Raw genomic sequence first — 13,565 nt, 5'->3', positions numbered from 1 at the left:
ATAAACAAGGTTATGTTCAAATAGGAAGAAAACAAAGAGAGGATTATATGCAATACACAATCTAGTCAGAATAGTTGTTTTAAAGATTCAGTTGTGGATTCTCACACTACTGCAGCTGATCTGACTTTTGAGAGAATTTATTCTGGAGTATTAGTTTTACTGATACTCTAATAAGATATTTGTGCAATATTAAAGTCTTTGCATTTCAGTTGGTATACTGCAGGCAAACTTCGTGCTGAAGGATTTAACTTTTTTAACTGAAAATGGAAATTCTTTGTTTCTTTCTGAATTCTGAATGCCAAATAACTGAATAATGCAACAGAGTTGATCAGCAGATATGAGCATGGTATGAGCTGTTAAAGAACAGTAATTTGATTGTCTATTCTAGGAGAAAACCATTTCTTATGAGATGTAAAATACTCTGTTTTCAATTCTGGTACATGGAATAACTGCGACTAAAATGCTTTCCTGAAGAAGTAACAATACAGCAATGGGCTCATAATTTTGACTTTTTTTTTTTTTTCTTTCATAATTTCTATTGTGTGGCAAGTTTGAGGGCGCTCTTTAAGTGATTTGTATTTTGCCTTAGTCTGGAACTGCTGCATCCTCAGCTCTCATGTGACTTCAAAGGCTTGGTTTGTAGCATTGCAGGTGTAAAGATGAAGTATTTGGTCATTGTGTGCTCTGTTTGTCCTGGCTCTAATAGTGGCTCTTCTGGTTCAAGAAAGGCAATGCAAGCTGCATCTGCGGCTTTGCAGCAGCTTTGCAGCACCGTCAATCTTCATAAGTGTGTCAGCTTCTTCCAATGAAAAAGTACTTAATGACACTATTTTCTCCTTGGTGGGTTTGCTTTGTATGTGAAACGTTCCTTAGGAACCGATCTGTTTCTCTTGTGTGATAGATCAGAGTGAGAAGACGATTTGCGTCTCTTCCATGTATCTCTTACTCTAAGAAATGAGACCCATTAAACGGTAGCATTGATTTCATTGACCCTCTTTTGGTGACAGGTATGTACATGTGTAATATCTTTGAACTGGCTATACTAATACATAGACATTTTATTTTTTTTGCAGTTTTCCAAGGTGATCTTGTACACCAAGATATACTAGAGTTGTCTTTCTCTGAAAAACACAAGGCATCCAGGATTCCTCTCAGCTTCCTTGTCTCATGTGTGAAATACGCTACTTACATTAATTATCCTCAAGTTCTGGAATGGCAGTTGTTATGCATAGAAATGGTATTTATATGGTAATGGACAGGTGATACTTGCAGGTTTTCAGGAAGCGCTGGTGGTGCTAGTTTATTCCTGGAGAGCAGTCCCATTCCTTTAGCTCCACGCATTCTGCAACCTTTGGTTGTAGTTCAGAAAGACACTGTGTCCCAATAGGTGTGGTGGCGTTTTTCCCTTTTTTTAAAAAAGTTTTGTCAACATCTCTGTTTTAAAGCATTTATTAAATCATCTCAATTAGGACACAGTTTTTCATATTACAGGATTAAAGTCTTGAGTATTTTTTTTTGTGGTATATCAGAGCAAAAGTATTTCTATAATAATTGACTCTTGCGGCCTTTCAGCCTACCCGATGGGCAAATGGTCAAAGTCTAAACCGTTCTTATTTCAGGAGAAATAAGATATTTCAAATTAGAGTAGTTAGTGTCACTGTAACTAAAAATCCCAATTTTTCTGTCTGACTGTAGAGTTTAGGACGTTGCAGAATATTCCCAGTATCTGCAGTGTGGAGCCAAGGCAGTGAGTCACACGCACTCTTCTGTCGTAACTGGTTTCAGGAGGGAGGACAACGCACACTCAGTGTTCCTTAGCTCTGGCTTCTCTCCAGGGGCTTTCACGCAAGACAGAGTGGTGGTAGTGATAGCGGCTTTTGTGATGGGGAAGCTTTTATTGATTGCATCGGTAACACCAGTGCCTTTTTGGATATGGTAGACCACTAACTGGTGTTAGTGAAGAGTGAGGTTTGGTTGCTGTCAGTCTGCTTTGAAAATGTGACCCAGTGAGTTCCTGAGATTTGAATTGCAGCTCTGGTATTTGACATGGGTGTGCCAGCTTAGCTGGATAGGAAATTACTAAGATTCCTTTTATAAATGAAATGATGAATCTTGGGTTTGTTCTGATATGTAAGCACACTGCAACATACCAATTTAGGAACTTTTATAAAACTTACCACATTCCACTAATTTCTGCCTTTTATTTCTCCTTTCTTTCCAAACATATGAAAAAAAATATTGAAAAGCGCCTTTTTTTTTTTTTTTTTCTCTCCCCCAGCGCAGTATTGCACCATTTTCTCTCAGTGGCCACATAAGTGCTGTTGGGATATTTGCAGATCCACAAACCACTACCCCTATTACAGTGAAACAACAGTTCAAAGAGAGCTAGCTGAACATTCTTCCACTATTAAAATACAATTAAAGAGATACAGGTCTGTGGGGAAAATACTGCAAGATGCGGGTATTTGTTTCTGTCCTGTTTGTTAGCTGTAGAATGTTGCTTTGGCTTTACATTTTAATAACCTCCCATGTTTAGTAATTATATCAACAGATAGAAATGTAATTGCATGCCATTTTTGTTTCCCTTGGAGTAGTAGTTAATATCTTGGGGGGTAGGTTTTTTTTTTTTTTTTCTTAAAGGGGGAACTACTGAGTTAATTCTATTGCAGTGAACCGTACAAAGATGACAAGTACTGGTCTGATGACTGCCTTCCCCTGTTCTTTACTTTCTAGCATGCTGCTCCGAGCTCCTTGATTTTGCAAACCCCCTTCTGACTGGAAGTGGCAGTTGCACTTTACAGTTCTCAAGCACTTAGAAAAAGGGGAGCCTAGTCTCCCTGATGGTCAGTGACAGGCATTTTAAATACCACTTCTCTTGTCAGCTTGTTCAAGCATGTCTATATGATGGCTAGATCTACTGTTGAGGATTACGAAGACGGTGTTGTACGACGTATGCAGCAGTTAGATCAAAAAGAGAGTCAATCTGACGAATAGGTGGGGATAACCTGGAAATTTCCATTTATAGCCGAGCTTCTTCATAGTAAAGAATAACAGATTTGGGTTAAACTGTGTGAATACTGTTTATTGGGGTGTATTGTGTTCAGGACAACGTAAGGAATTGGAGTCTTTATTGCAGTCCTTGTCTTGTATTATTTTCAGCTTCAGAATTGACATCCAGGTAACTGATCCTATATCGGAGCTTCTTTTTTGACTTTTATGTGACATTGGTTGAGGTGACATTTTCCTTTTGATTTCTAAATAAAAATCTTATCCCAACATTGTGTAGCAGAAAGTAAGAGTATTTTAGCTGATGGGGTGGGACTAGAACATTCAGTGTAGGTAGGTTGGTTTTCACCCCTTTATTTTATGTAGAAGGGTCATGATCAGAGGTTTTAAAGGAAAGAGTAGTAACTTCAACTTATGCCTATCTGGAACAGATAATGTATTTATAGTTGGAAGATGCTTCAAGGAAAGTGTACCTCAAGACTTCGGCTCTATTCCATTTGATTGAATGTACCATTGTTGGAACACTTAATCATAACTTAGGTGATGAGTAATTTCTGACTCAGGCAAAGAAAAAAAAATCAATTAATAATGAAACCAAACTTTGAAATGAGTGACGGCCAAGACAGAATAAAAACATGGAATGTTGGAAATCTCGATATGAAATTCTCTAGCATCTCCATTTTGTTTGTTTTTATTTGTCTAGTGGAAGAAGTAATGAAGAAAACCTTGCTTGAAAATCTATCTCCAATTAATGGAAACTACTGTCAATCTGCTAATAGAATAAATTATTTAATTAAATATTCTTGAAATAGTTCTTGTTGTATAACCAACAGTATTTGGCTTAATTAAGTGCAATAGGTTTCCTTTCTTTTGTGCTAAATTCTTTGAACTGTTAGGTGTCAGTTTACTCAGGATAGTGAGGTGATGGTTGTCATGCAAATACATAAAGGTGGTGGTAGGTGGAAAGGAAAGTAAGTGACAACTCTTTTGATCGGATGCATAGGGCATACATAAGTGAAGTCCTTGTGGTCGTTTTGGTATAGAAGGGCAGAAGAAGGCCATGTTCCCTGTCCTTTATCCTGTTCTGAGTGAGGCCTTGCAGCAAAGCTGCAACATCAGTGCCACTGTTGAGTCCTTTGTGCGCTAGGTAGTTATGTTCTATGTTCACTGTTGACTTGGTCTTGCCAGTAGTCACAAGCCATTCACAAATCAGTGCTTTTTCTTTTTGAAAAGGGGCCTACTGAAGTCTCAGCTCTAGTTTGGTGAAGCCCTTAGAGCAATAGGAGCAACACGAGGCAGAGGAGGCGAGAGGAAGATAAGAAGATAGGTATTTGTGGTGGACAAACTTAGGTGGTTTCATAAAGGGTTTGAGAAAACATGCAAACTTGTTAATAAAATGAAATGATATTAGACTTCTACATCGTATACTAGCTATTTGCTTTCAATTTATATTTTAAAATCAAAGGAAATAGCTGAATATTTTCTAGATATACACAGAAAAATGTAAACTCGGAATATTTTATTTGATGTTTCTCTCGCTTGTGCTTTCTTACACCACTTCCCCATTTAGAGGATAGGCTGGGTTAATCATTGTATTTGGCCAAATCAAATTTCAAAGACAATTTAAAGGTAGTTTATAATGCATCCCTCTATTACTATCTTCTGTGCTGAATCATCCTGCAATTGTGAATATTGCAGTTTTAATCTTATGTTACAGTTGCTGGGTAATCCTTTTATTATTTGGATTTTTGTCTCCTGTCAAGCTGAAGGCATCGTTACCTCATTTTAGAAGGACCAAAAAACCCTTTGTAGTCTAAGGAGCAGAACCCTATTAATTCTAGGAGCTTTTCTTTCTACTTGCTGCTGCTATGTTTTAGTTGCTCCCCCTGCCCCCAGTGTGGAAAGGAGCCAGATGTGTTAAAAGTAGTATCTCGAGAACATGATCCGTCATGTCAGCACTTCATCATTCAGTTTTGCTATGCTCAGACTGTAAAGGAGGCCTCAACACAATATTGATCCTATGGGTATTGCTGGCTTTGATAATAAATTACCTCTCCTCAAGTGTTTACCATCCTTGATGTCACTAGATTCAGATTTCTGTATATGTTGGAAAGCTCTCTGACCCAAAATGTTTGTGACCACTGAAAACTTCCCTCCAACTTTTCATACAGCAATTCATTACCACATGCATGCTCCTGTATAGTTGCTGCAGCTCTCTAACTTCTTGCTGTGCCATTTCTTTGTATTTTGGGCTCTCTCTAAATCTAATGGATGTGATTAAAGAAGCTGACACGATTAGCAGGTAAAATGAATATTGCTGTGGTCTCTCTGACATCCTTAGCAGTTGATATTTTTTTTTTTTTTTTTTGGCATGTGAATTAATACAGTGTATGGCAAATCTTGTGGTATTGGCACTCGGCTACCACAGGTTCCTAAGGGTAACCGCTGTAGGCTGAAATAGCTTGTTTAAGCAAATAACCACAACATATAATTACTTTGTTAATTAATATAAAAGCTCTTTAGTTTTCTACAGCTTCCTTTTCGGATTCATTACGATGAATTGGAAATAATCATTATAAATAATGAAACAGGATTTTTATTTAAAAGTCTATGTGAAAACATGGTCTGGGAAAGTGGGCTTGTCCTCTTTATAAAAATGGTTTTGGGCGCTAGCTCCTGCGGAGCCATTTTCTGAAGGCTGGGGGCAGAACTCAGCTCAATGCCTTGTGCCAAGAACAGCGTTTCAAACAGGGCAGCGTTTTATTGTGGAGTGTGAGAAAAACCATTTTTTTACAGATCGTGTAGACAAACACAATCTGTTATCATTTCTTAGTGTAAAGAACAACACTTAAAAAGCAGAAAAAATAGTTATAGGAATAACTTTTTACACCATGGCAAAGCCTAATATCTAGCTGCGGTTTCCCAGACACTGACAAAATCTTTTTCACTTCAGTGTTGCTTTGTGGGCATAGCTCTGATGTACACTCCCTTTTTACATCCCTGTGCTGCAGCAGGCAGACTACGTTTCAGAATGATCAATTACCACCATCATCTCTAATCTATGGTATATAGTATGTCAGGAAAATACCCGTCTGAAATGTGACACAATTATGCAAAAAAACCCATGATAGATTTAACGGATCTATTTGTAGTTTATATTCCACAATTTTCTCCCTACTCCCCCAAAGTAACGTTGGGACTGTGCTTACAAAAATTTGTAGATGCTGGTTTTGGGGTAGAAGGTTCCTACAATGGCGTCGCCAGTCAAGAACAAATAATCTCTGAGATGTTTGGAGTCATCAGTCAGTTTTATTTTTGGAATGTACTAGTTGCACAGATTCTTAACCTTTAATTGGTCATACATTAGGAGCCTTTTTTTTTGGTTGAGGCCTGTGATAATATATTAATATAATCACTGCAATATAAGTAATAACTCCTGTAGCACAACATATATGTGTATATATATATAATATGTATGTATATACATATACATATATGTTGGCTCAGTTATCACATGTGTATCCTTTCAGTGGAGACTAGGTAGGTAGTGGAGAGTAAGTGAAACAACTGTAAACCAGCATGTACTCTGGAAAACAAGGGATGGAGTTGGAGTGCAATGCTCTTGCAGTATCAGCTGTGAAACTTTATGGGAGGATTGAGGCAGAGGTACCAGAGGAAAAGCAAGCAGAGGAAACTGGAGGGAGAATAAAAACATTTGTTGGGTTTTGTTGGTAATGAGATGGTTTTTGAAGATGGGGGACTTCAATTATAGATATGTGTGATGTAGAACCTCTTTGTGTACTTGAGAAGATACCATAGTGGGATATTATTCAGGCAGTGGAAGCACAAATACCAGTGACGTAACTGGTCATTTTGAAACCAGATGTGTAGCAGCAGTGGATAAGCACATGGGAGTGCATTCTTTTAATGACATATTTTCAGCAGTTGCTGTAGGGTCACAGAATTTCAGATTTATTTTTTTTTCTGTCTCTATTAACACAAATTGAAAGTGCTTCACATTATTGCTAGGAATTTGTGGACTTGAGTGCAAAGCCGCTGCCTTATATGGTCCCGTTAACACTTTCTGATTGTAAAAGCTGCTGATGGATTGCTGCAAACTTGAGAAAACCGTTAGGGCGATATTTTCTTAGATTTTTGTCTAGGACAAAATGCTGCAGGCTGCTTGGTGCTGTGCTGAGAATGCTTGGCACTTTTACAGCCACGTCTTTGGGTACTGTTGCACAAACTATCCGGTGTATACGGCACAGCAAGCATTTCATTCAGACAATTTGAGATAGTAGGTGCAATGTAGTAGTTCAATGATAGTTGGTGCTTTTTCCAGTACTTAAAAATTTTATATCTCTGAAATACTTTATCTTTGTATGTTTTAATTACAATCCCATCACAAAAGCAACAACCATTCTCTTGAGTAAACTGCCCGAGTCTCAGGAATTACTAAGGAAGGTTAAAATACTGCAGTGTCATACTGACTTCATTGCATCTGCAGATAGAGCCTGGTTTGCAGTCACTTACTGCTCTTAATGCAGAGGTCTAATTTATGGTTATTTGCTGCTTACTAGATCTAGATTGGACAGTTTTGCTTGCCTGTCTTTGAAACAAAGGTGAGGTATTTTACAGTTGGCTTTGGATTTGAAACTCAGCTTTTGTAAATTACTCATTAAGTTAAATTTTAAAAATAGGCTCCTCTGAATTACATTTTGGAAGCGAACTTTCTTTCTTTTACGTGGCGTGTTTGTGGGCCAAGTCCAGAAGGCTACTCTTAGAGTTGTGTTGTTCTCAGCTGTGTGCAGCATTGCCATCAGAGGCAGGGATAACCTAAACAAGTGAGGATGTGACCATCCCTGCTAATATCTGATACTGGTACTTAATCCTCCAGTCCCTGGGATTTGGGGACTTTCAGGGTGGAGTGAAGTGTAAGAGACTTGGAGCAGCTCCCTGTTTGGTTGTTTGTCCTGCTCCTACCTAGATGGAAACCAGTCTGTATTTTGGTTAGATTTCATTGAGTTAAAAGTACATAAGAATTGTTTTGCTGTTCTGATTTCTATTTCAAGTATGATAAAATGATTTAGCAATGAAAAGATTGGTAGAAAATTGTTTTGTGGGCCATATATAGCAAAAGGACATATGGGAATTTATACACAGCGGTGAAACGATACCAACACTTGCACCGTATCTGGGACCGATGGTGTCAGCCAGGATGTGGGGGTGGAAGAGTCCTTTTTTTATTCTGTTCAGGGCAGTGTGGTTTGAGGAAAACACTTTTACTGAAATGCTTTCTTTCTTAGATGGTCTTCTGGATAGTTACCGTACAGATGAGGAGACTGTAAGTTAGTAATTAATTAGTCAAATGACTGAAGAGCACTAATAAACAAATATTTCATTTCAACTTCTAACTTTAATGAAATATTCCAAGATTTTAAAAGAATTTTTAGTGCTTTTTTTTTTTCTTTTCTGTGAGGTGTGGTGAATAAAAATTTTATTATGAGAAATCAGTCATAATACTGGTTCTGACAGTGACAATTTCTATGATTTATAATGTATATTTATAACTAAGTTTCAACTGCTATTCCCAGTTTTTTGATAAAGAGATGATAGTGATTCCATTGCAACAGTCAAAAAAAGCAGCCTTTTGAATTATTACAGTAGCACAAGGCAGGAACGATTCCAACTTTTTCTAGTTTTCTTTTTCAAACTTGCTCCTACAGTGTTGGTCTTTCTGTGAGCTGAAATGGCAACAGATTTAGGCCTGCACTGTAGTTTAGTTACTCTTGATCAATCTTGTGTTACCTCACATGCATGAAAGATTACATTTTCTGAGTTAGTAAAAAGCTCCCATGTAGTTCACTGGTATATTGTGTGGCTTTTTAGACCTCCCCATGCATACGGTATAGCATGAACTGTCTTCTAAAACAGGAAACACAAAGAGGTTGAGCAGTCAAGGCTTTCTGTTCTTTCACTGATGTTCATAAGCAGCAGAGGGCAAGATGTTATTTTAGATTACATGAAATTTTTGGTTCAGACAGAACTCAAATCTAGTTTCATCCTTAATTGATGTTACTTTTAACTGAATGTATTGGAGAAAGAAATCGTGTATTTCCTTTACGCATTAAGCAGGGTCACTATTCATGAAAAGCTGTCACTTGGTGCTTGTGACTGATGATTCACCCTGTCCAGCCAACCAGCGTGGAAATGGTCAAGACTGCAGAAGAGCCCTATTTTCTGCTGTATTTGTTGACTTCATCAGTTTTCTGCACTGGAGTAGCCATTCTATCAACTACTAGATTTTGCATCCATCTCTTACCATGCGCTGTCACCGTAGCTGAGTCATTGCCTTTGGCCAGCGCAGGCCAGATGCTGGATTTGCCTTTTGGCTGTTCTTTTCAGTTGCGGCGTTTGCAGTTTGTGTTGACGTTAATGCATTTCGGACAGCAAAACGCTTGAGTGTTGCTTTCACAATCGAACCTCACGTTTGGCTGCTCATATTTGGTGAGCATCTGACCAACTCAGGGCACTTGTGCTTGCTCAGGAAAAGAAGGAAACAATTCTTTTCCCCCCCTATAATATCCATTCGCCTTCTCTCTCATCTTACCTTAAAAGAAACCTCAGTTTTTCACCTTCTTAGTTCTGCGGTGTGTATCAAAGCTGCAGGTTTTGTATTCTGTCTACCTCACTGTTACTCTGAGAATCTCTCCAAAAGGTGCCTCTCTAATGATGTCTACTTCTACAAATGTAAAATATGAAGCTGTGACATTTACAGATAGAAAAGCAATATATCATTCTGTGTTACCTATTTTAAAAAAGTTTTAAATTCACCTTAAATAATCAGAGGGCTTTTAAAACTGGTTTTTTTTTTTATTCTTATCAATGTATTTAGAATGAAAAATAGAGCAGTACTTTGCAAATATAGCATGATTTGGAGAGGTCAAAAAATTAAATTGAAAAGAAGAAATTTGATTTCCTTTATGATCGATCAAGTTCTGGAAATAAAAATATTTCCTTTAAAAAAAAAAAAGGACTTTATTTTATTGGGTTAATAGACTGCTAAATAAAAGTTTCAAAAATCTGGAACTGAATATGAGATACTATATTTGTGTGGTGTTTTCAATTACGCGAGTATACTAAATTTTGATAAATACGCCAGGTTATCCGTATTTGTTGATAACATTAGTTATTTGCTGACAACATTAGGAAATTAGATGCAACCCTAAAACATGATTTAATTTGTCAAAAACTGAATTTGTTTCTTACTGGTGAAACTGAAGAATTATTCTGGGTCTCTTTAAAGTCGCATTGAAATCGGGCAGAGTTTGGAATTTTCTCTTGAGATTGGTCTGGGAATTTTGCATTTGGGCACAAAAGAAAATGTATTAGTTCCTAGTAAATATTCTGCTAAAGCACAATGACAAACAGTGTTGTGCATAATTGGCAGCCACTTGCCATCTAGAGCTTGAATGGAACTGTTATTTCAGATCATTAATAAGAACTTTGTGAGAATTGATTGCAACTTGCAAACTCTGCATCTGCAGTGACTGACTTGGCTCTATGCTAAAATTAAACTCCTTCTTAAAATGCTTTTGAGAAGTACAGCTGAAAAACACCGTGTAACCACTGATGTTGTTGCTGGCATCACTTTAAGCCCCTCACTACAAATTGTTTTACAAAGAAAATTTAAAATAGTTTGTGATAAAATGTTAGTGTACCACAGGTTTAGAAGTGTTGAAATAAGACCTCTCTTGCATGTTGTTATGCCATTCAATTTTTGTTCAGATCAAGCTGAAGAAAAACTTTTTCATATCTCAGCTCATGTTGTGAGCTGATCTTCCAGGTTGTGCTGTGTGGCATAAAGATGCGGGGCGTGTATAGAGCTTGGGTTAGAAAAGGAAGGATAAATTCAAAGGACCATGATTGGTGCAATTTATGAGAGGAGCATGAACAAAGAAGGAGGAAAAGGGGCCTGGCATGGTCATGAAATATAAAGGAGTAACCGGGTCTGTAGGGACATAGTGCGTACTTTGTGGTTGCAGGATGAGGGAGAGGAAGAATGAAAAATACTGGAGTGGGAATGGAGAGGCTGAGCTTTGACAGGGATGGGTCTGCAGGACAGAGAGTACTTGTGGGAATCTGGGGTGGTGCAAGATCATGAACAGTGGGGAAAAATGTAGTAAAAAGTTAAGATATTAGTAATATACAGTGGCATGTTAGGGATTTGTGTTTCTCCTGCTCTTTTATCCCTACAGGTCTTCCGCGCTGGTTATCACAGATTATTTATATGGCACTTGGGGGATGGAGATGTTATTAAGTGTCAAATAGCTCTAAGCGCCTAGCGAGACTGGTGGGTGTGAATGTTGATCTCTAGCACAGAATAGTCCTCCTCTCTGGCCTGTGTAAAATTAACCCATTTTTCATTTTTGATTGACTGAACTTGATAGACCCTATTTCTGGATTGCATAGCTCCATCTGAGTCTCTCAGTCTTACTCTTTGCTGCTGTGGTACACATTGTGGTTTATCATGTGTCAAGTAAAGGAAAACTAATTTCATGTCTTGCAAGTGGTGCTAATGCAGCAGGTCATGCCGTAATGATCATCAGTCATTGAAGTGTTAAAAGGGAAGTTGTTTTTCAAGAGAGATGAAACGGGATTCTCAGCTGGGCATTACTCACCTTGGTGCTTTCTCTATGACAGCAAAAGGTACTAAATGTAAGTGTCCTGTCCCTAATTACGGGGAAGTGTAAGTAGAATGTCTGTATATTATGTTCAAAGAGAATAGCAATGTTTGATGTTGGGAGGGAAGGGTGGTTGTTTCTCAGTCCACAAGGAAATAGAGGAGAGTACTGCTCACCAGCTGGCATGTTTTCTGTGTTGCTAAGTTGTGGATATACAAGAGTTAATTGTGACCAAAGACTTTTGTACTTTTTTGTGTGTGTGTATTCTTATAGCTCGATCCTTCCTTCATCCCTCGGACTTTTTGTTGTAATTTGTGAAGCCTACACAGCCTTGCAAGGAGCATATCTTTGGCAACCAGTGCCCTGCATAGCTTACAGCAGTTTAGCATAAACTAGTATAGTGTGGGTTGTTATGAGTACATAAGTGATTGGCTGTTGTGGAATTCATCTGTGATGGGAATAATCGCTCAAGCGTACCTCTAACCAGTGTACCGTTGAAGCACGTCATGTCTGCTACTGTATGCAATGTGGTTGAGCAGCATCCCGAAGTCTAGAAGAGTATAAAGAAGCGCATTGCTGTCGGAACTAGGGAAGTCACCTTACCATTGCGCTCAAGCGACCTTTCAGCCCTCCTCTTAATTAACTAAATACAGATCTTTTTGCACATCAGACTATAAAACGTTTGCCAATTCTTTAATTATGCCAATTCTTTAAACTTTATCAGACTTACTAAAATTTTTTTTTTAAAAAAAAGGAAAACTATCACTAGATGCCTAAAGTCTTGTATCAATGCGGCGTATTTGTGCACTAGCAAATTTTACATTTGCAGAGAGCTCTTCCATGTAGTAGGCAAAGGTTTAACGAGGGTCCTTGGCTAAGGTTTGAGGTTAGACATACTTAGAGGTGAAATAGCGTGCACATTCTTAAAAATGCAGGGAAATTAATGTTTGCAAGAACTTACTATGATTTGTGGTTGCTTCCCACCATTGGACACTTTTGCATTAGTATTGGATGATTTGCAAAATTACATGGTTTATTTCAGACAGGAACTAAGCTGGAAAATTCCCTTGGACCTTTTTACGTTAGATGATCACAGTAGTCTCTTCTGGTTTTATAATCTGTTTATATATAAAAATCAATACATATTAGCAGTAGCTTTCTGTCTATAATATGTTTAGGAAATCGATGGCTGATGGAGAACATACAGCTTTTCAGTGATGAGAATATTCAAGGGCTGTTTAGGTATTTTTTTATGTGTAAGGTGCCTGAGGGCATTTCTGTTCTTGTATTAGATCATGCTTCATGCACAGGCGGAGGGAATTTAGTGTAGTGTAATTTCAGCTGAAATTATTAGTAGTGTTGGAAGTAGAGAGTTTGCTCTGTGGCAAATCAATGTTACTTTTGACTGTTTTTGTCAGTGCAGCTGAATGTCAATGCATTAGTATTTCAAAAGTAGGAAGAACTAAGCATATCTAGCTGTTGTGTTCAGGACTTAGTGTTTAGTGTGATGATAGGATATAGCATGTATTCCCCCTCATGGAAGACAGTCAGGAGATAACCAGCTGTGCATTAAGAGAAGAGGGTTTTTTTTTTGGTTGTAATGGGTTTTTTTGTTACAGATTTGCTCTATCAGGAAACTACTTTTGAGCAACTCGCTCATTCTTGTGCTCAGTTTAATTCCAGTCAACGTATCTCAGACTTTGGAGGAGCTTCAAAAGAGATTATTCCGTCCCATGGTCTTTTCAGCCATGCCTGTGATTCCTAATGTTTTTGTAAAGTGCTCAAGACATTTTCAGTACTTCCTTGATATGAACAATAATTGTCTATTTTTCTTTTCTATCTTTCTAATGAAACCATCACTCAGTGAATTGCAAA

This window comes from Egretta garzetta, unplaced genomic scaffold (assembly GCF_000687185.1).
Source record: "Egretta garzetta isolate BGI_Z169 unplaced genomic scaffold, ASM68718v1 scaffold539, whole genome shotgun sequence".
Taxonomy (NCBI): Eukaryota; Metazoa; Chordata; class Aves; order Pelecaniformes; family Ardeidae; genus Egretta; species Egretta garzetta.
This window is presented reverse-complemented; position numbering follows the sequence as displayed.